Here is a 22,106-nt window from a genome sequence, read left to right as displayed (position 1 = left end):
TTTCTATGTTTCTACAAACCCGCACGTCATTGGGAGGTGGGAGAAAACCGGATCACCCACAGGAAACCCAAGTTGATGATGTAAAAGTAGGTTCTGAGAATGACTGAAAGAACCTGCAAAGGGATTGAGAATGTTCAAGGAGTTGGCAGATGGAATGTAATATATCGCAAATGGGCTGCTTTGGAGGAAAGAATGGAGAATGAAACTATTATTTAATTAAAGTGAAGCTACAGAATTGCAGTACAAAGTGATCTTTTTAGTTTGTTATCACCTGTAACCGATCTACAGGGAAAACGTTTTTGCTGCGTTCTATCTAGTTGGCGGAAAGGCTATACATGATTACAATCGTCCACTGTGTACAAATACGGGACAAATGGAATAATGTTTAGTGGAAGATGAAGTCCAGTAAAGTCTGATTAGACAATCAAAGGGCCTTCAATGAGGTAGATGGCAGCTCAGGACCGCACTCTAGTTGTTGATGCGATGGTTCAGTTGCCTGATAACAGAATCCTCTGATTCCTAATTATGAAAGTTAGTGGAATGTTTCATTATTGCAGAGGATATTGTTAGGAAAGTTTTATTACAGAGGTAAAGTTAGGAAAGTTTTATTGCAACTAATCAGGATGCTAGTGAGATTGGACCTAATGTACAGTTTTGATCTCCATATTTATGTGAAGATATGCCTGTATTTGAGGCAGAGGAGTTGACCAGATTGATTCCTGGGATGAAGGTATGGACATACGAACAAATGATGAGCTTGTCGAGCCTATCCTCATAGAAAATGAGAGGTGACTTTATTGAAGCATGACAGGGTCGATGCTGAGAGGAGCCTAACTGCTGTTGGAATATCTAGTTTGGTTGTTCGTTTAGTCCATTGTCACGTGCACCGAGGTACAATGAAAAGCTTGTTGTTTTGTGCTATCCAGTCAGCTAAATGACTATACATGGTTGCAATCAGGCCATACACAGTGTATAGATACAGAATAATGGGTATAATGTTTAATGCAAGGTAAAGTTTGGTTAAAGATAGTTCTAAGGTTGCCAATGCGGGAGATGGGATGCCAGGGCTGCTCTCTAGTTGGCGATAGGATGGTTCAGTTGCCAGATAACAGCTGGGGGAAAACTGTCCCTGAATCTGGAGGTTTGTCTTTTCAAACTTCTGTACCTCGTGCCTGATGGGAGAGGGGGGGGGAAAGAGTGAGCGACCAGGGATTATGCTGGTGGCCTTGCCGAAGTGGCGTGGAGTCTAGATAGAGTCAATGGAAGAGAGGTTGGTTTGTGTGATGCTCTGGAACTCTCTGCAATTTCTCGCGGTCTAGGGTGGAGCTGTTCCCAAACCAGGCTGTGAGGCATCCCAATAAAATGCTTTCTACACGTTACAAATCTAGAACTTATAGAGCTATTTCACTTCTAAATACGGATCAGAAAATTTTAGCAAAGATTCTAGCTAGAAGGATAAATAATTATATTAACAATTTAATAAATACGGATCAAACGGGATTTATACCCAAAAGACAATCATTTAATAATTTGAGAAGGCTTTTCAATATAATGTACTCTCATAATGAGGACAATGAAGATATTTCAGTTGTCATGCTGGATGCAGAGAAGGCATTTGATCAAGTAGAATGGCAGTATTTATACAAGGTACTCCAAAAATTTAATACGGGAGAGAATTTTATTAGATGGGTTAAACTACTTTACGATAGACCTACGGCAAGAATATTAACTAACAATACACTATCTCCAAAATTTTACTTATCAAGGGGTAATGGGCAAGGGTGTGCCTTATCACCATTGCTATTTGCCCTTATGATAGAACCGTTGGCCGAAAAGATTAGAAATCACCCGAATATTCACGGATATAACACTAAGGACTCAAAGAATAAAATTTCATTATATGCTGATGATATCCTTTTATATATTACTAATACACAAACGAGTATACCCACCTTATTAACACTAATTGAGGAATTCGGCTCTTTTTCAGGATATAGAATAAATTGGAATAAAAGCGAAACTATGTCTTTAAAACCACAGGATTCGAGACGCTTACTAAAATTCCCCTTCAAAATTACAACAGAAAAATTCAAGTACCTGGGTATTCAAATTATGAGAAGATACAAATCATTATTTAGTGCCAATTTTATACCACTATTAAATAAACTGAATGATACGATTAAATTTTGGAAAACGCTTCCGCTCTCATTGATAGGTAGAATTAAAGCTATAAAAATGACTTTCTTACCACAATTAATGTATTTGTTTCAAGCGATCCCAATATATATTCCAAAATATTTTTTCAAAAAACTAGATTCCACTATCACTAATTTTATATGGGACTACAGAACACATAGAATTCAACGAAAGCATTTGTGCAAATCTAAAGAAGTTGGGGGTTTATCATTACCTAACTTTATGTATTACTACTGGGCAGTGCATATTAAGAACATAATGTACTGGCTGGATAGTTCCACTCAGCAGTTGGAGTGGATAAGAATGGAGAAAGAGGAGTGCTATCCGCACGATATAGGAACGATCCTGCTCTCACCAATAAAATTGAATAGTATAATATATAAGAAGAACCTAATTATTCACAATATAATAAGAATTTGGAAACAAATAAAAGTATCCTTGAAATTAAATCATTTATCAGTACTAACCCCACTATTGAACAACCCCGCATTCAAACCTTCTCTCATCGGCAACACATATCAACAATGGGACAGACTGGGGATTAGGAAAGTAGGGGATATGTATGAAGTGGGCAAACTGTTATCATTTCAACAATTAAAATTAAAATTTAAATTGAAGGATAATCAATATTTTAAATATATACAGGTATGTGACTTTATGAAGAAATATACACATAGATTTCAAACTATATTTTTAGACCCTTTAGAAGAAGCAATAAATATTAAGGCTGATTCACAAAAATTAATATCATACTTTTATAATAATATATTAAATAGAGAATCACCCTCAACAGAAGCACTAAGGGAAGATTGGGAACATGAGCTAATGATAAAGATCTCGAAGGATAGATGGGAAAAGTATTTGATGAATACACATAACTGTTCTATTAATGCAAGACATAATTTAATTCAATTCATATTAGAAACATAGAAACATAGAAATTAGGTGCAGGAGTAGGCCATTCGGCCCTTCGAGCCTGCACCGCCATTCAATATGATCATGGCTGATCATCCAACTCAGTATCCCGTACCTGCCTTCTCTCCATACCCCCTGATCCCCTTAGCCACAAGGGCCACATCTAACAAAACTCTTAAATATACACATGAACTGGCCTCAACTACCCTCTGTGGCAGAGAGTTCCAGAGATTCACCACTCTCTGTGTGAAAAAAGTTCTTCTCATCTCTGTTTTAAAGGATTTCCCCCTTATCCTTAAGCTGTGACCCCTTGTCCTGGACTTCCCCAACATCGGGAACAATCTTCCTGCATCTAGCCTGTCCAACCCCTTAAGAATTTTGTAAGTTTCTATAAGATCCCCTCTCAATCTCCTAAATTCTAGAGTGTATAAACCAAGTATATCCAGTCTTTCTTCATAAGACAGTCCTGACATCCCAGGAATCAGTCTGGTGAACCTTCTCTGCACTCCCTCTATGGCAATAATGTCCTTCCTCAGATTTGGAGACCAAAACTGTACGCAATACTCCAGGTGTGGTCTCACCAAGACCCTGTACAACTGCAGTAGAACCTCCCTGCTCCTATACTCAAATCCTTTTGCAATGAAAGCTAACATACCATTCGCTTTCTTTACTGCCTGCTGCACCTGCATGCCTACCTTCAATGAACCATGACACCCAGGTCTCGCTGCATCTCCCCCTTTCCCAATCGGCCACCAATATTATTACATAGACTATATTATTCAAAAACGAGGTTGAATAAATTTTATCCAAACGTCTCTCCCAGATGCAATAAATGTTTGTTTCAAAACGCTAATATAACACATTCATTTGTAGGATGTACAAAGTTGAATAAATTTTGGAGTGATATATTTGATATATTTACAAAGCTTTTCAAGTCAAGAATAGAACCCAAAACGGAATGGATTATATTTGGAATAATAGGAGAAGATACCAATTTAAATAAAGACCAAAATGTTTTTTTTAAATTATGGGTTAATAATTGGAAAGAAATTGATACTTAAATTTTGGGAAAATACAACCATACCAACTGTTAAAATGTGGATTAGGAATATGATGGACATAGCACGCCTTGAAGAAATGAGACCCCGACTAATAGATAAATATGACCAATTCTTAAGGAGTTGGTCTCCTTTCATCGACATTTTGTGATGCAGCGGTACCGTAAGGATTGCTGATTTCAGTTCATGACGCGGATAGATCTACATCTCCAAATACAGATTTGAAAAATGCTCTTTTAAGGGGCCTTCTTTTCTATTTCTACTTTCCACTTTTTCTTTTTCTTTTTTATATACACACTTCACGTTTTTCTACTCTCTACCATCTATTTTTCCACTTTTTCCTCTTTCCATTGTTTTCTTTTTCTTGTCTTGCTTACTTCCTTTTCATAACATAAAACTAGAGGTTGTACATAGAATGGATTACGGTATGACATAGTTGGCACCTAAAATTAGGTTCCACTGTACTGTTTTGTCCTGTATTAACTTCTAATAAAATAAACAAAACAAAAAAAAAACAAAAATACAAATCTAGAACTAGGGGTCATGGTTGCAGATCAAGACTGTTTCATTCAGGACAGAAATCGGGAAGATAATTTGTCTCGGCATGGCTGCTCTTTGGATTCCTCAATGCGAGATGCCTGTTAAAACAGATTTGTTGAATATATGCCTGGTACGGTTTAGACACTTGATCCGTAAGGGGTTCCAGTGGGGGGGGGGGGGGGGTAGAGAGAGAGGGAGAGGGAGAGAAGTCGAGAGAGAGGTCGATCGAGAGATCATGAGATCGAGAGAGAAATTGTGAGATTGAGACCGAGAGAGAGATCAAGAGAGATCATGAAGGTGGTGAGGCCAAGAATGATGAGGAAAAAATCATTCTCTTCATAGGTTCATTAGGACATTCATCAGGCCAAATGATCTTGCTGAATACCAGAATGTTCTTCAGGGGTCGATGAGCCTACTTTTATTTTGGCTTGCAATGTTGATAGGGAAAGATGGATCAGCCAAGGTGATTAAAACACGGAGTCGACGATGGGCCGAATGGCCAAATTCTGCTCCTAGAACCCATAAACCTATTAAGAGAATGTGATTTCTTCCCGCCAATATTTAGATTCCTATTCTTGTAGCATTCAAATGGACCCTTTGGCCCAACGGGTCCATGCCAACCAGGACATGGAGCCCAACCCTAACCCTGATGCACTAAACTATAACTGAGTTGGTCCCATTTGTCATTGATTGAGTCATGTCTCCCCAAACCTTTGCTATCCATGCACCAGTCATTATCTTTTAAAGCAAAGATAAACACAAAGTGTTGGAGTATCTCAGCGGGTCATGCAGCATCTCTGGAGATAAAGGATGGGTGGCCTTTTGTGTCGGGATCCTTCTACAGACCGACAGTAGAGGGGAGTGGGCTGGTTGTCGGGAAAGGCCAGAACAATGCAGGGCTGACGACACGTGACCAAGGCAGGATGGAGCCCATAATGGCGCATTGTTGGCAGGGGAAGAGGTGACAATGAATGGATGCAAGGATGAGAACAGTGGAACTAGTACATACCCATTCAGTTACGCAGAACAGTCCCAACCCGAAACATCATCAATCCATGTTCTCCATAGATACTGCCTAACCTGCTGAGTTATTCCAGCATTCTGCCTAATTTCTGCCAGAGGAGATAGTTGAAACAATAACAACATTTGAAAGACTCTTAGACTGGTACATGGATAGGAAAGGTTTAGAGGGATATAACTCGAATGCAGGCAAATGGGGCATCTTGGCCAGCATGGATGAGTTGGGCTGAAGGGCCTGTTTTCATGCCGTATGACTCTAAGATCCATTGAGCGACCTAGAAAGCAAGCAAACGAGAGAACATTAAGGTTCATGAAATTATAAATGAAACATCTTGCACAATTTATAAAGATCTTTCTATTAATGAAATGTTAAATTATAATGAACTCTTCTGTTAATGAGCTAAATTAAAGTCCCTTCTATCCAGCAATTATAAATTTGTAGATGATGTGGGGCAAGCACTTTTATTTAAGTTTCACATTCAACCTGAACGGGAAAATCATTGCAGAATATTGAGTGACAATGGTCTAATGCTGGGGTGGGGAACGTTTTCATGTTGGAAGGCCGCATTAAGTTAGCTGTAATCTGATAAGGCCGCATCCAAGTAACTTCAATTAGATATACTTCAAAATGTACATTATGTTGTAAAATTTTGTGACGATGGGCTGTTAAGCAGACAGAATTTTTAAAAAAAAGTCAAACAAATACGCTCTTTAACTATTCTCAAATTTCAAACAAAACCACGTGCACTGCTATCAAAAGTTGATAATACTGACGACTCGACTGCCAGTGGACTCTCCCCAACCTTTTTCCTCTCATCAACCAGCCTCAGGCGTTGGTGGACCTCAGTCAGACAGGGAGGTTAATGCACTTTCTAGTCCCATTAGAACTAAACCATGAGCTTTACAGGTGTTAAAATAGCCCTCATGACTTGCTAATGTTTTAATTGTGGCCGTCAGTCGGGGAGGATTATTTTGTTGAATCTTCTTTTACTCTTTGATATTTTAAATACGTTCATTTTAAGATTAGAATAAAAATAATAAAAGACGAACCAAAACTTATTAATAAAAATAAAAGGATTTGTTCTACAAAATTTGGATTCATTCAGAAGGCCGCACTTAATGGCCTAGAAGGTTGCAGGTTCCCCACCCCTGGTCTAATGTATTGTACATTTCGGACTGTGTAGGAGGGAACTGCATAGACACAAAATGCCGGAGTAACTCAGCGGGGCAGGCAGCATCTCTGGAGAGAAGGAATGGGTGACGTTTCAGGTTTAAAGGGTATTTTCTTGTCACGTGTACCAATTAAGGAACAGTGAAACTCGATTTACTATATAGTCATACTTTAAAAACAAAACGAGTAACACGACATACAGTGGCTTGCAAAAGTTTTCATACCCCTTGAACTTTTCCACATTTTGTCACGTTACAACCACAAACGTAAATGTGTTTTATTGGGATTTTATGTGATAGACCAACACAAAGTGGTGCATAATTGTGAAGTGGAAGGAAAATGATACATGGTTTTCACATTTTTTTTACAAATAAAAAACTGAAAAGTGTGGCATGCAAAAGTATTCAGCCCCCCTGAGTCAATACTTTGTAGAACCACCTTTCGCTGCAATTACAGCTGCAAGTCTTTTGGGGTATGTCTCTACCAGCTTTGCACATCTAGAGACTGACATTTTTGCCCATTCTTCTTTGCAAAATAGCTCAAGCTCAGTCAGATTGGATGGAGAGCGTGTGTGAACAGCAATTTTCAAGTCCGGCCAGAGATTCTCAATTGGATTTAGGTCTGGACTTTGACTGGGCCATTCTAACACATGAATATGCTTTGATCTAAACCATTCCATTGTAGCTCTGGCTGCATGTTTAGGGTCGTTGTCCTGCTGGAAGGTGAACCTCCGTCCCAGTCTCAAGTCTTTTGCAGACTCTAACAGGTTTTCTTCCAAGATTGCCCTGTATTTGGCTCCATCCATCTTCCCATCAACTCTGACCAGCTTCCCTGTCCCTGCTGAAGAAAAGCATCCCCACAGCATGATGCTGCCACCACCATGTTTCACAGTGGGGATGGCGTGTTCAGGGTGATGTGCAGTGTTAGTTTTCCACCACACATAGCGTTTTGCATTTAGACCAAAAACTTCAATTTGGTCTCATCTGACCAGAGCACCTTCCTCCACATGTTTGCTGTGTCCCCCACATGGCTTGTGGCAAACTGCAAACGGGACTTCTTATGGCTTTTTTTTTCAACAATGGCTTTCTTCTTGCCACTCTTCCTTAAATGCTCGATTTGTGGAGTGCACGACTAATAGTTGTCCTGTGGACAGATTCTCCCACCTAAGCTGTGGATCTCTCCATCTCCTCCAGAGTTACCATGGGCCTCTTGGCTGCTTCTCTGATCAATGCTCTCCTTGCCCGGCCTGTCAGTTTAGGTGGATGGCCATGTCTTGGTAGGTTTGCAGTTGTGCCATACTCTTTCAATTTTCGGATGATGGATTGAAATGTGCTCCGTGAGATGTTCAAAGCTTGGGATATTTTTTTATAACCTAATCCTGCTTTAAACTTCTCCACAACTTTATCCCTGACCTGTCTGGTGTGTTCCTTGGGCTTCATGATGCTGTTTGTTCACTGATGTTCTCTAACAATCCTCTGAGGCCATCACAGACAGCTGTATTTATACTGAGATTAGATTACACACAAGTGGACTCTATTTACTAATTAGGTGACTTTGAAGGCAATTGATTGCACTGGATTTTATTTAGGGGTATCAGAGTAAAGGGGGCTGAATACTTTTGCATGCCACACTTTTCAGTTTTATTTGTAAAAAAATTTGAAAGCCATGTATCATTTTCCAATTTACGCCACTTTGTGTTGGTCATCACATTATGCGCCACTTTGTGTTGTAACTATCACATAAAAGTTCCCAATATGAAAATACATTATTTACGTTTGTGGTTGTAACAATCCTGACAAAAATGTGGAAAAGTTCAAGGGGTATAGAGAATACTTTTGCAACAAGCCACTGTAATCATTACGTAAAAGTTAATAAACCATCCACCATGGCGGATTAAAGAAACATTCAAAGTCTGATGGAAGGCAAAAAGTCTATTTTTCATCTTCACTCTTTATTCTCCGGTGGATTGAAACTCCCGCAATCGCGGCGGTCAAAGCTCCTGCGGCTTGGAGCTCCTGACGTCGGTCCCTTGAAGTTGGTCCCGAAGTCGGACCAACTTCAGACTCGTAGAAGGGTTCCCAGCCCGAAACGTCGCCTATCCACGCTCTCGGGGGATGCCGCATGACCTGATGAGTTACTCCAGCACATTGTGTCTAACTTTATTTAGTGATGATTTGGGACCAGACAAGCGAAGCTGTGCTTCCTGATGTTGAAATCTAGGATTTCAAGAATTGGAAGACGGCCAAAGGGTGTCTTTATAAAGAAAGAAGACAAAAACCTACAAATAGATGTGATGCATTCTAAATTTAGATTCTACTTATTTATAAGAAATGTTTGGTTCAAAATAAGCACGCAAAAATGCGTAAAAGCTTGCTTTGATTACATAGAACTGTACAGCAGAGGAACGGGTCCTTCAGCCACCACGTCTGTTCAAAACATGATAAACTATCATTGAGATAAACTCTTCTTATCTGACTGCTGCATGCGATCCATACCATGGTTGCTGGTTTACTGCTGTTATCCTAATTTTAATATAATTTGTTTAATATAATTTATTGCAAAGGTAGACAATTCTATTTTACTTTAGAGATAGAGTGTGGAAACAGGCCCTTCAGCCCACTGAGCCTGTGACGAACAGCAATTACCCCGTATGCTAACACTAGGTACAATTTACAGAAACCAATGTATCTACAAACCTGTACGTCTTTGGAGTTCGGGATGCAACCAGAGCACCCTGAGAAAGCCCACGTTGTCACGGGGAGAAGGGACAATCACCTTAAAGACGGCACCCGAGGTCAGCATCAAACCTGGATCGCTGTGGGGCTGCAACTCTACCAGTGCTCCACTGTGCCGGCCTCAAAACTACTTTCTAAAAAAGCCTCTCCTTTGAGCGTTTTCCTGCAGGTGACACGAGGCAGAGCCTTGAACAATCGCCCTGATATTCTTTAAGTCCTTGAATGCTGCTCGGCATCATGCAATGAGTTGATAGCACCTATCGTTCTGGAAACCAAGCGTTCTTCAGCTATGAACACTGAGAAGGATTTTCTTTTGTAACCATGTAGCCAACGTTCAATACCATCGTGATTTGTTTCAAGTTGTCCAAGAAAAAAATGCAAATTGGAATGCATTGAAAACATTTGTTGCTGGGCTCTGAAGAGAGGAAATAATGAAATTATTTTACTTTACTGTGAGGTAGTGGCTAGAGATTGTACGTTTCAATCTGACTCTGGGTGCTTCTGTTCCCACCCACACTCCAAAGCTGTGCAGGTTTGTAGGTTAATTGGCTTGGTAAAGATTGTAAAATGTACCAAGTATGTAGGATAGTGCTAGTGTAGGGGGTGATGATCGCTGGTCAGCATGGACTCGGTGGGCCGAAGGGCCTGTTTCCACGCTGTTTCTCTAAACTAAACTAAAAGCCCTATTCCTTCAGTGACTCGAGGGCGTGAGGGGCTAACTTATTGCCTTAAAAGGAACTGAAAGCGGGCAAAAGTTGGGTTGTGGTGTGAGGTTGAGCAAAGAGGAAGGAGGTCTGTGTCGAAAACATCTGCAAGTTGTAAAACAGTTGTGAAGAGAAGTCAGAAAAGGAAAGAAGTAGCTGTGAGATAGGGCATTGCTTGTCAACCACAGCCCCCGACACTCTCTCTGAAGAAGGGTCCCGACCCGAAACGTCACCCCCTCCTTTTCTCCAGAGATACTGCCTGACCCGCTGAGTTACTCCAGCATTTTGAGGTATGCCAGTTTGGACAGTTTTGTTGTGTGTGTGACGTCAGTTTACTTTGTAGGCAGGAACTGCAGATGCCGGTTTACACCGAAGATAGACACAAAATTATGGAATAACTCAGCGGGAAAGGCAGCATCGCTGGAGAGAAGGAACGGGTGATATTTTGGGTCAAGACCCTGTCTCGACCTGAATTGTCAACCATTCCTTCTCTCCTGAGATTCTGCCTGTTCACTATATTTTTATTGATCTTCCTTTAGGATCTAGGTTTCACCAGCAAGGCCAGTACTTCGTGTCATGCCTGCTTCTTCTCTGTTTGGGTGTAAGATTTGTAGTGAGGGTCTGTGGGCGAAGTGAATAATATGAAATGAAGTCTGGTGAATGAGCACTGACATGGAGAGAGGGTGGACAGAGCTGTGTCGCTGTCAATGATGCTGTGAATAGTCCAGCAGTGATGAGCGAGACTTGAATAATGCTCTTCACTTGACATCACTGAATTACTTCAAAGTTCAAAGTTCAAGTTCAAAATTGTCAATTCAAATAAATTGGATTGAAATTGCGTTTCCCCATACTCCAAATGTGCAAGTAATATTTATAACACAGACAGACAATATGCTAATAAGATAGACAATATACATTATTTAAAATATTCACAGTGTGCCAGCATGTAGTAAAATTTTGAGGTATGTTATTAAGGTGCAATAATAAAGGTGCAATATAGAAAAGTGCAAATAGCATACTGCAGACATTGAGTTAAAGTTATTTTGACAGACAGTTGGTCTTTGTTTGTGTAATGTTCATGGAATTTTCTTGAGTGTGTTGAGTAGTCTGATGGCCTGAGAGAAAAAGCTGTTTTTGAATCTGGTGGTTTTGCTCCGCATGCTGCGGTAGCGCTTGCCAGATGGTAGGAGAGTGAACAGTTTGTGTGCTGGGTGGGTGGTGTCTTTGATGATATTGGTTGCTCTCTTGCGACAGCGAGATGGGTATAAGTCCTGGATTGCAGGTTGGGGTGATCTGGTGATCTTCTCCGCTGTCCTCACCACTCTCTGTAGTGCCTTCTGGTCAGCAGCAGAGTAACTGCCATACCAGACTGAGAGACTGCTGGTAAGAATGCTCTCAATGGCACCCCTGTAAAAAGTGGTGAGGGCAGAAGGGGGGAGGTCGGCTCTCCTCATCCGTCGAAGGAATTGGAGGCGTTGTAGTCCCAGTAGTAAATCCATGATTGTGGGACAATGAGTTTAGAAGTTATCCAAGTCCTATGTTACGATAGATACGATAGAACTTTATTTATCCCAGGAGGGAAATTGATCTGCCGACAGTCAGAAAAAACACAAAATACATCAAACGTGAAATTAAAGTGACGAGTGGAAAGGCTTGGGGGATGCGCAAAGATTGGGGGAAGAGGGGGGAGATGTGTGTTCATTGCCTGAATATTTTTTTGCCACTTGGTGATAAATGTTATCCTTTCACTGCACGCATTGATCAGTCAGTCCTCTGATGCAGTATTACAGTCGTAGTCATACAGTGGAAACAGCCTCTTCGACCCAACTTTCCCACACCGACCAACGTGTCCCATCTACACTAGTCCCGCCTACTGGTGTTTGGCCCAGAAACCTCTAAACCATTCATTAACTTGTTTAAATGTTTCACCTACCTCCTCCAGCAGTTCATTCCATGCACCCACCACCCTTTGTGGAAAAAAAATACCCCTCGGGTTCCGATTAAATCTTCTTCTCCCCCCCACCCCACCCCCCTCCACCACCTCACCTTAAACCTATGTCCTTTGATTCTTGATTCCTCTACTCTGGGCAAGAGACTCTGTGCATTTACCTGATCTATTTCTCAAATGGTTTTATACACCTCTATTCCTTGGAGCACAGGAGGAAGAGGGATGATCTTGTCGAGTCCCAGCCTGCTCAACCTCTCCCCATAGCTCAGTCCCCTGAGTCCTGGCATCATCCTCATCAATCTAGTTCTCTGCTTCTCTCCTCCTTTCATCCACCCCACTACAGCAATGATTGATAGCATTCTTATTGAAAGCTCTTCCTGAAAGCACCCTTCCAATCGCAACGTAGCCTCTGGAAATCCAATTCTGGTATTTGGGAATGCTGCTGTTAGACGTGCTGCCTGCATAGAATAATCATTCCAATTCACAAGCAGCATACATTTTAATGTCACCTGCACCATTTTTTTTAAATGAATCGATGCTTCATGCAGTCCATTTCTCTGAGCCTCGGAGTCAAATATCTATATAGACGGTGATTATTGAGCCAAATACATTTTGAAAGCTTGATGACTGTGCTAATATATACCTAATTATATATGATTGCTTTCCCAGTTTAAAATGCAATGGAAAAGATCAGGTTAATGTAGTCTTTTGCCCAGTGGGGGAATAGTGAACCAGACGAGGTGGGTTTAAGGCGAGGGGGGGAATTTAAAAGGCGCCTGAGAGGTAACTTTTTCTCACAGGGTGGTGGTGGGTGTATGGAACGAGCTGCCGGAGGAGGTAGTTGGCGTTTAAGAAACATTTAGATGGGTACATGGATAGGACAAGATTAGCGGGATATGGGCCAAATGCAGGCAGGTGGGACTAGTGTAGATGGGATATGTTGGTTGGTGTGGGCAAGTTGGGCAGCAGGTCTTGTTTCCACGCTGTAAGACTTTGTCAATAAAGACAATTTTAATGCTTATTAACTTTATGTTTTGACATGGGGACCTGTCCTAGATCATGCACATTAGTGTTTTGATTGGGAAGGAAGGATATGGAAGGGCAATTTCAACGATGGTGGGGGGTGGGGGGGGGGGGGGGGGGGGGCCAATTTTAATTCTGTAGGACAGCAAAATTAGGCTAGGTGAAATATTGAGTTGAAGGACAATGGGTTCCTTTAAGGTTATAGGTCCAAGGAACACTGGATATCAAGAGATATTGAAGGTTGGAGAAAGGAAACATGGGAATCATATGGCAGGACTAGAGAAGTGAACACAATTCTGTTCAACAAATCATTGATCACTTTTATAGTAGAAAAATGGAAACATAGAAAATAGGTGCAGGAGTAGGCCATTCAATATGATCATGGCTGATCATCCAAAATAATTTCCCCGTTCTGGCTTTTTCCCCCCCATATCCCTTGATTCCCTTGGCCCTAAGAACTCAATCTAACTCTCTCTTGAAATTTGCGTGCCAAGGACACGTAAGTGGACAGGCCCTTAACTCTCACTTAAATAAATCGAGTGAATTGGCCTCCACTGCCTTCTGTGGCAGAGAATTCCACAGATTCACAACACTCTGGGTGAAAAGGTTTTTCCTCATCTCAGTCATAAATGGCCTACCCCTTATTCTTAAACTGTGACCCCTGGTTCTGGACTCTCCCAACATTGGGAACATTTTTCTTGCATAAACCCTGTCCAATCCTCTAAGAATTTTATGTGTTTTTAACATAGATAGATCCCCTCTCATACTTCTAAATTCCAGCGAATACAAGCCCAGTCGACCCATTCTTTCATCATACGTCAGTCCCGCCATCCCAGAGATTAATCGGCTTTAATAGATGAACTTTGCAATTCGAGCAATTTACTCTCATTTAATTGATTACCTAACTTTAATTTTACTTAATACTTATCAGATTTGTCAAGCCAGAGCTACATCCAATCTTCAAACTCCAGTCCAGAAACTGGAGACTGTCTTGTCCTTTTAAGGAAAAAAAAGTATCTTTCCAAGTGTCAACTATAAAAGAAAGGCATTGTTTCCATTGCCAAATTGTTACATTGTGGTCTCCTAGCTATCAAAGATTAGAGTCTCCAATACAACACTAACGTGTGTAGGAGGGAACTGCACATGCTGGATTACACCAAAGATAGACACAATGCTGGAGTAACTCAGCGGAACAGGCAGCATCTGTGGAGAAAGGAATGGGTGACGTTTCGGGTCGAGACCCTTCTTCAGACTGTCAGTCTGAGAGCGAGTCTAGACATATGAAAGGGTAAGGTGTGAAAATGAGAGATCAAAGCAGATGATTAAAAAATGTCGAATGTTAACTGAGGAACTAGGGTGGGGGAGAGAGGAAAATAAAGGGTTACTTGAAGCTGGATGAAACAATCGGGTTTCTGGTTAGCTTCTAATGCTTTAAATCAATGTGGAAATGAGCTGTTTTTTTTATTTGCGGCTCCACTAAAGCAAAAAGGCGGGATCTATGCGATCAGCTGCCTTCCTCACCAGTTGCTGCCAAATCATCAGTGGGGTTTACTGTCTGTCATCCATCTAGCTACCTCTGAGTGGAAGGCAGAGCTGACTCCCGACCGAACAAGTCCATCGTGTAAGGTGCCTGATACATTCGTTGACAAAGCACAAATCTGGCAGCAAGCCACTGCTTTCTATTTTTTAAAAAAGCAACATCCAGTTGATCCGAGTGTTGTGGGTTTTGATCCTTCCTTCCTTGAGTGTAAAGGGATTTTTTATCCACAACAGCTAGTTTTAAATGGAATGTGCTCTCGGCTACTGCTGCACGAGGGATGGTGAAAAATTAAGGTAAGATCATCACTTAACCCCAACGATTTAGTAACTGGTGAGTAGCCATCTGGACCAGCACCATTTTGTTAATCTTATCTCCCTGCAGGTTTGTTTGACAGCAAGATTCTTTTAAGTTGTGATTTTGTTTTGTTTGTGATTATGTAACACTCACTCGTCCTTGAACAGTATTGGTTGCACCAAGGGATTTTTGCACAAATATTGTCATTTTTTTGTTCGTTGTGTTATCTAAGCCCTGCTTGTACGCCTGCTATACTGCTTGCAAGTAAGGATTGCATTGTTCCCTTTCTGCACATGTGAAGATTAAACACTCCTGCAAAACATTTAACACTTAAATTTGTCAGGAAACTGATAGTGGAGGGGTCTAATTTAACAAATACTTTGATTTGGGGGTGGGGGAGGGAGGGTTTTAAAGAATGATTGATTTTCATTATGTGGAAATCTTTTTGAAGGGTTTTTTTCCCCCCTGATCATCTCTGGTCCTGAGTGTAATATGTTGTTCAGGCTGAGGGAAAGTGTGGAGCTCATTGTCTCTGGACCCTGCCTGTGTTGCCATGACAAGCGTTCAGGATTAGCCTGTGGTGACTGTCATTCTGATGTTCCCTTCCTCCGTGGGAAAGCACCCTTTGTTTTTGGCATTGGCTGCCTCGTAAACAGCACCGGGTGATGTGGAAACGTGGATGGAATTGTGGATTGAGTCTTGTTTCATCGACCCCCGGCAGAGTATATTTTGAACCGGCTGTAACATCGTTCACTTGCAAAGTTGCTTTCTTGTTTATTACACAAACGTTCAAGAATGTAGAACAGTCCTGAAGTTGGACACCAAGTGCTGAAGTAACTCAGCGGGTCAGGCAGTATCTCTGGAGGAAAAGGATGCATCCAGAGATGCTGCCTGTCCTGCTTAGTTACACCATCACTTTATATCTATCTTTGGTGTAAGCACAGAAACATAGAAAATAGGTGCAGGTGTAGGCCCTTCGAGCAAGCATTCAATATGATCATGGTCTGAAGAAGGGTTTCGGCCCGAAACGTTGCCTATTTCCTTTGCTCCATCGATGCTGCTGCATCCACTGAGTTTCTCCAGCATTTTTGTGTACCTTCGATTTTCCAGCATCTGCAGTTCCTTCTTAAACATTCAATATGATCATGGTTGATCGTCCAAAATCAGTAACCCGTTCCTGCTTTCTCCCCATATTCCTTGATTCCATTAGCCCTAAGAGTAATATCTTAAGGGCCTGTCCCACGTACGTGTCCTTGGCACGCTAATTACACTACCTCGTGGTCGCGTCGAGCCGCGACGGTCCCGCGCGACTTCATTCGCCCGCACAGCCGTCTGGAGCGCGTGACGTCATTTGAAAATGGACACAAAATGCAGGGTTAACTCGGCGGGACCGGCAGCATCTCTGGAGAGAAGGAATGGGTGATGTTTTGTGTCGAGACTCTTCTTCAGTCTGAAAGAATGGTCTGGACCCGAAACGTCACCCATTGCTTCTCTCCAGAGATGCTGCCGGTCCCGCTGAGTTACTCCAGCATTTTGTGTCTATATTCAATTTTCTTGGCCCCGCTCTGGGAGTAGATGTGGGGGCGGATCTGGACCGCAACGGCCGTGAGCCCCAGGCCGAGCTCGGCGATCGTTTGCCTGCTTCTGCTGCTGTTGGAGGTGAGACGTTGTGTCACGCCAGGGTCTTGGGCCTGTCCCACTTTGGCCGTCAGTTACGCGGCAGGCCGTTGGCGCGCAAAGAATTTGTTCTCTACAAAAATTTCGGAGACCCTCGCGATGTAGCGCACAACTACATACCCCTCCGCGCTTCTCAGTGGGACCGGCCCCGCGCGGCCATATGATGCCCGTTTACCTCAACGCAACGATGAGGTCGCGTAATTTGCGTGCCAAGAACACATAAGTGGGACAGGCCCTTAACTCTCTCTTAAATACATCCAGTGAATTGGCCTCCACTGCCTTCTTTGGCAGAGAATTCCACAGATTCACAACTCTCTGGGTGAAAAGATGTTTTCTTCATCTCGGTCCTAAACGGCCTATCATTTATTCTTAAACTGTGGCCACTGGTTCCGGGCTCTCCCAACATCAGGAACATGTTTCCTGCATCTAGCCTGTCCAATCCCTAAACAAGCATCTACAGTTCCTCTCTACAGGAAAGATATTCATCACCTAATTAAAAGTTTATTTGGCTTATTTTGCATCTATTGAAGTGATTTGCAGATATTTAGAAATCAAGAACTGCAAATGCTGGTGAACATGCTGGAGTAACTTGGTGGGTCAGGCAGCATCCCTGGAGAACATGGATAGTTAACGTTTCAGGTCGAGGCACTTCTTCAGACTGTTCAAGTGTCATAGTCCCTGGTAAACGATAAACAGGCTTTTATACTTGGAATGGAGTTGCAAATAATAAGGACAAAATGACCAAAATGTATTTGTCAAGGAATGACTTGTTGACCAGGAGTACTCTAGGGAAATTCAAATACTTTTCTTCGGAAGTAGATTCCTGAACCAAAGGTCCGCCGATCCATGTTCTCCAGAGATACTGTCTGATCTGCTGAGGAACTCCAGCACTTTGTGTCTTTTTAGTAAACCCCCCACCATCACTACGGCATCAATTTTGTGCTCAAGTATCTACATTGGAGTTCAACTCACAATTTTGCAATCTAGTTTAGTGATATAGTAAAGGGCCTGTCCCACTTTGCATTTTGTTTGGGGGTTTTTCCGCCGACTGCCAGGGTCATTGACTGACGTACCAGGTCGCCAAAAAACCGTCAAGTTGTACGACATTGCTACGACACAAGCTGCGACAATTTACGTCATCCGGCGTCACAACTTTTTGGGACCTGGGACGACCACAACAGCGACAACATACAACATCCTGTGTCCGCACAGATGTCAAACAACGACAACCGCGGTCAACATGCGTCCCGCGACACGATACGACAAACTATGACACTGTCTGCGACATCTGAAGACAACAGAAGACAAGTAACGCCATTTTGATCCGTATCTTGACGCAGTCACTGTTGCCGGTTGATATATGATGGCGCAGTTTGTCGCAAAAGGAAGTTTGCCGACATTTCTAAATCCAGCAGCGACAAGAAAAAAGTGAGGACACTTGAGGAGAAAGCTCATGACAACACGGGCTTCTGCCCACGTCACGCCAGTGGGACGGCTTAATGAGGCCCCTTGGCCCAACAAACACCCCGACATTAGTTCTACGCTATACATTAGGGACAATTCACAGAAGCCAATTCACCTACAAACTTGCACATCTTTGGAGCTTGGGAGGAAACTGGAGCACCCAGAAAAAAACCTTCATGGTCACGGGGAGCACGCACAAACTTTGTACAGACAGCACCTGTAGTCGGGATCGAACCTAGATCGCCAGCGCCATCTCTAGCAACTCTACCACTGTGTCACCCAAAGTCTGAGGCACAATTGGCATCGCTGGGCTAAGGTTAACATTTTGTGTGATCAGGACAGGTGATATCTTCCCAGTCACTCCCACACCACCAGTTGTTTGGGAATGTTCAAGCACGGATGACATCCCTGCCTTCTGACCTTGTTAGGAAGTGCTATCATGTGCTTTTTTTTTGATCAAGGGTTCAAAGGTCAGTTTATTGTCACATGTCACATTAAGGTACAGTGAAATATATAAATGTAGAGTTGGCAGCAGAAGTCCTTTGGGGGAAAAGATCCAGCAAGAATCTAAGCTGCTGCAGCATGCCACGTGTCTGCACTATTCCTCTGCATTTAAAGTAGTGCTTCAGGGGTTATAGTTAAGGACAGGTTTATGAAGATGGTGCTGTACTGATCTCTGGTGACTTGATAGTTTTATAACATACTTCCAGGACACAGTTATTAATAAATGGTTTGCAGTTGATGGCAACAAAATCTCCTAGTGTATATATCATTGATTTATAATGAATCTTGCATTGCAATCTTAATGGGGAAAGGAAAATACAGGGAATAATATTAAGGGCCTGTCCCACGAGCATGCGACGGCATGCGGCAAGCGCGACCAAACCGGAAGCTGGGGCTGCGCGGAGGTCGAATGATCCCGCACGAGTTGACGTGAAGTTCGAGTGAAGGTGTACGCCGTCAAGATGCTGCATACGGCCTTGATGCGGCTGTGGGCTGGCAGGCCGTTGATGCGTGGAATTTTTGAACAACGTCAGTTTTTCGGAGCCCCGCGCGATGTCGGGACCAGCTCCGCACAACTCCACAATGTCCATGCTGAACTTGATGGCAGATTCAATGAATGTCCTTTGCCTGCACGTGATCTAGTCACTACATCCATGTGCCCATCTAAAAGCTTCTTAAATGTTGCGATCATCTATTATTCAGTTTAAGTATAAAGTATTTCAGAATCTTGTGTAGAATAAAGCAATTTTGTTTACACCAAGGTGCCAAAAAATGCACAATTAATAAACATGCGTGAAACATGGCTGGAATATGAAATAATGATGATGAACCTTTTTGGAGGTGGTGGTACAGTGCAGCAGCGCACACCATCACGAAGAAACGCTGCAATAGAATACTCGCCATCCTTTTGTTTGAGAAGTGAAATTAATTTGTTCTCTATTTGGAGGCCAAAAGTTTTCTCTTCGTTCCGTCACAAAACAAACTGCTGCAGATCTCAACAGGTCGAGCAGCATCTTTGAAGGGGGAAGGCATTGTCTAGGTTTTCTGTTTTTGGCCAAATTGTACAATTGGATTATTACATTTGGATTTAGACTTTAGAGATGTGGTGTGGAAACGGGCCCTTCGGCCCACCGAGTCCTTGCCAGACCAGTGATCACCCCATACACTAGCACTATCCTACACACGATTTACAATTTTGCTGAAGCCAATTAACCTACGAACCTGTACGTCTCTGGAGTGTGGGAGGAAATCGGAGCACCCGGAGAAAACCCACATGGTCACAGGGAGAAGTTGCAAACTCCGTACATCGGCACCCATAGTCAGCATCAAACCCGGGTCTCTGGTGCAAGAGGCGGCAACACTACAGCTGCACACACCATCACACTACAGCTGCCCCACTGCGTCACTCTTGATGGAAAAAGCCAGTATTTAAGGTAACTTTATAATGCGATAAAATAGCATTCCAACGTCAGATACGAGTTGCATAATTTGTGATCTCTTTAATTCGCTGTCCTTAAATTTAGGTTCCAGTGATGAGGAAGGTGATCCCTTCCATTGATGATTTATGTCTTTAATTTCCTCACAGTTACTGCAAAGAAATGAGGAGAAAGATCAGCAAAAAAATCTTTCCTTTTAGTTGAATATGTGGCTTTTGCACATCTTTCCTGCGTGAGAGCACACAGTAATAGGTGCTAGAAATGATTCAAGGCCACTTGCATGCTGCCAGTGAAGTGGGGCATTGTGTTTCGGATACAATAGGATCCTTGTTGTTGAGCCATTAAGACATAATCGCCAAGATAAGTGAACCTTGGTCCAGATAAAGTGGATTGAAACACTGTATACTAATGGCAAGTGACACCATGTGTTTGAAGGGTAGCGTCATTTTTTTTTTTAAATGCCTGGAAAATCCATTGCAGAACTCTTAGTTTCCTTAAATGCATATTTCTGGGTCGTTGCTCTCTACAGTAATTCAACGGGACACGTCAGAATGTGCGGTGCCCATGTGCCTTCACATAATGTTCAAGCAAGTAGTGCTAAAGGGATGATAACTTGGAACAGACATTTCAGCACATTGTGGAATAACTGGGATCACAATGTACCAGGATCAATTTGTACGGCACGGTGCCGCAGCGGCTGAGCGCCAGACACTCTGGTTCAATCCTGACAAAGGATGCTGTCTGTACGGAGTTTGCACGTTCTCCCCATGACCTGCGTGGGTTTTCTCTGGGTGCTCCGGTTTCCTCCCACACTCAAGACATGCAGGTTTGTAGGTTAATCGGCTTTGATAAAAAATATTATTGTTCCTGTAGCGTAGGATAGTGTTAGTGTACGGGGGGGATTGCTGGTTGGCATGGACCTGGTGGGCAGAAGGGCCTGTTTCCAGGCTATATCTCAAGTCTAAAGAGTGACCATTGCTGAACGCTCCCAGTGCAAACGAGCCTCCTCAGCCGAGATAGCTATATATATATGCCATTTATTGTCACTATACATGTACAGTGAAACTGAAAGCTGCTCGTACTCAGTGCATACATACAATTTTACACAAAAAACAAGAAACAGAAAACAAAACAGAAGGGAGATGGGGGGGGGGAATAGGTGCACAAATTCTACGGCGCTACATACATATATACATATATACAGATGGAAGTCCGTGATTGGGCGGTGTAGTCAGTGAATGTGTGGATTTGAATTCATGGTAGATATAATTCTCGGGAAGCAGCTATTCCTGAGTCTGTTTGTCCTGGATTTGATGTCTTATAGCGCCTTCCAGAGGGCAGCAGGTCAAATAGCAATTTCTTTGCTGAGAATTTGAATTACTTCCAAACGCAGGATGGGAGCTGTCTTTGGTGAAATTTTTTGCCCTGCTAAGGCAGCGGAGTTTAGTGTCCCTACCATGTGGGAGGGGAGAGGGCAACCAACTTGCCTCTGCGACTGTCCTGGTTACCCTCTGAAGCCTCTCCCTGTCTGCCGTTTGGTGCAGATCCATACCAACCTGTCCTATCCATGTCACCAGGCTCTCTGGACGAGCGGGTAGAAGGTTGCAGCAGGTTAGACTATAGTTGTGCGGAAATAGGACCCTGGGGAACTGCAGCCCATGCTGAGCCTTCGATGACGCCTGTTGTCCGTCCAGGGAGATGTCCTAATTTAATGTTGCGAAAAGGACGCCGAAAAACGGAAATGTTGATTCTCCACACAGTACTGGTTGAACTGTATGGGGGGCTAAGTCGGTGCTGTGCCTCCTGAAGTCGACAATGAGCTCTTTTGTTTTCCTGGTGTTCAGAGCCAGATTGTTTTCTGAGCACCAGGTTGTCAACTTC

General features: G+C 42.7%; 1 protein-coding gene across 4 annotated transcripts in view; it reads left to right on the top strand.

Annotated features, from left to right (window-relative positions):
• Nucleotides 1-22,106, top strand: part of LOC129701812 (long-chain-fatty-acid--CoA ligase 6-like) — an 85,013-nt gene that overhangs the window by 10,976 nt on the left and 51,931 nt on the right. Inside the window, exon 1 of one of the 4 annotated variants that reach the window (XM_055643276.1) lies at nucleotides 14,484-14,598. The exons of 2 other annotated variants lie outside the window; for them this stretch is intronic. The gene's annotated coding sequence lies outside the window, so the exon portion shown is untranslated. Of the gene's footprint in view, nucleotides 1-14,483; nucleotides 14,599-14,850; nucleotides 15,144-22,106 lie in introns of those variants that run through there. One more of the 4 variants, XM_055643275.1, reaches the window with a different exon arrangement.

Source organism: Leucoraja erinacea, chromosome 11 (genome assembly GCF_028641065.1).
Source record: "Leucoraja erinacea ecotype New England chromosome 11, Leri_hhj_1, whole genome shotgun sequence".
Lineage (NCBI taxonomy): Eukaryota > Metazoa > Chordata > Chondrichthyes > Rajiformes > Rajidae > Leucoraja > Leucoraja erinaceus.
The sequence above is the reverse complement of the archived record's forward strand: the minus strand, read 5'-3'. Positions and strand labels throughout refer to the sequence as shown.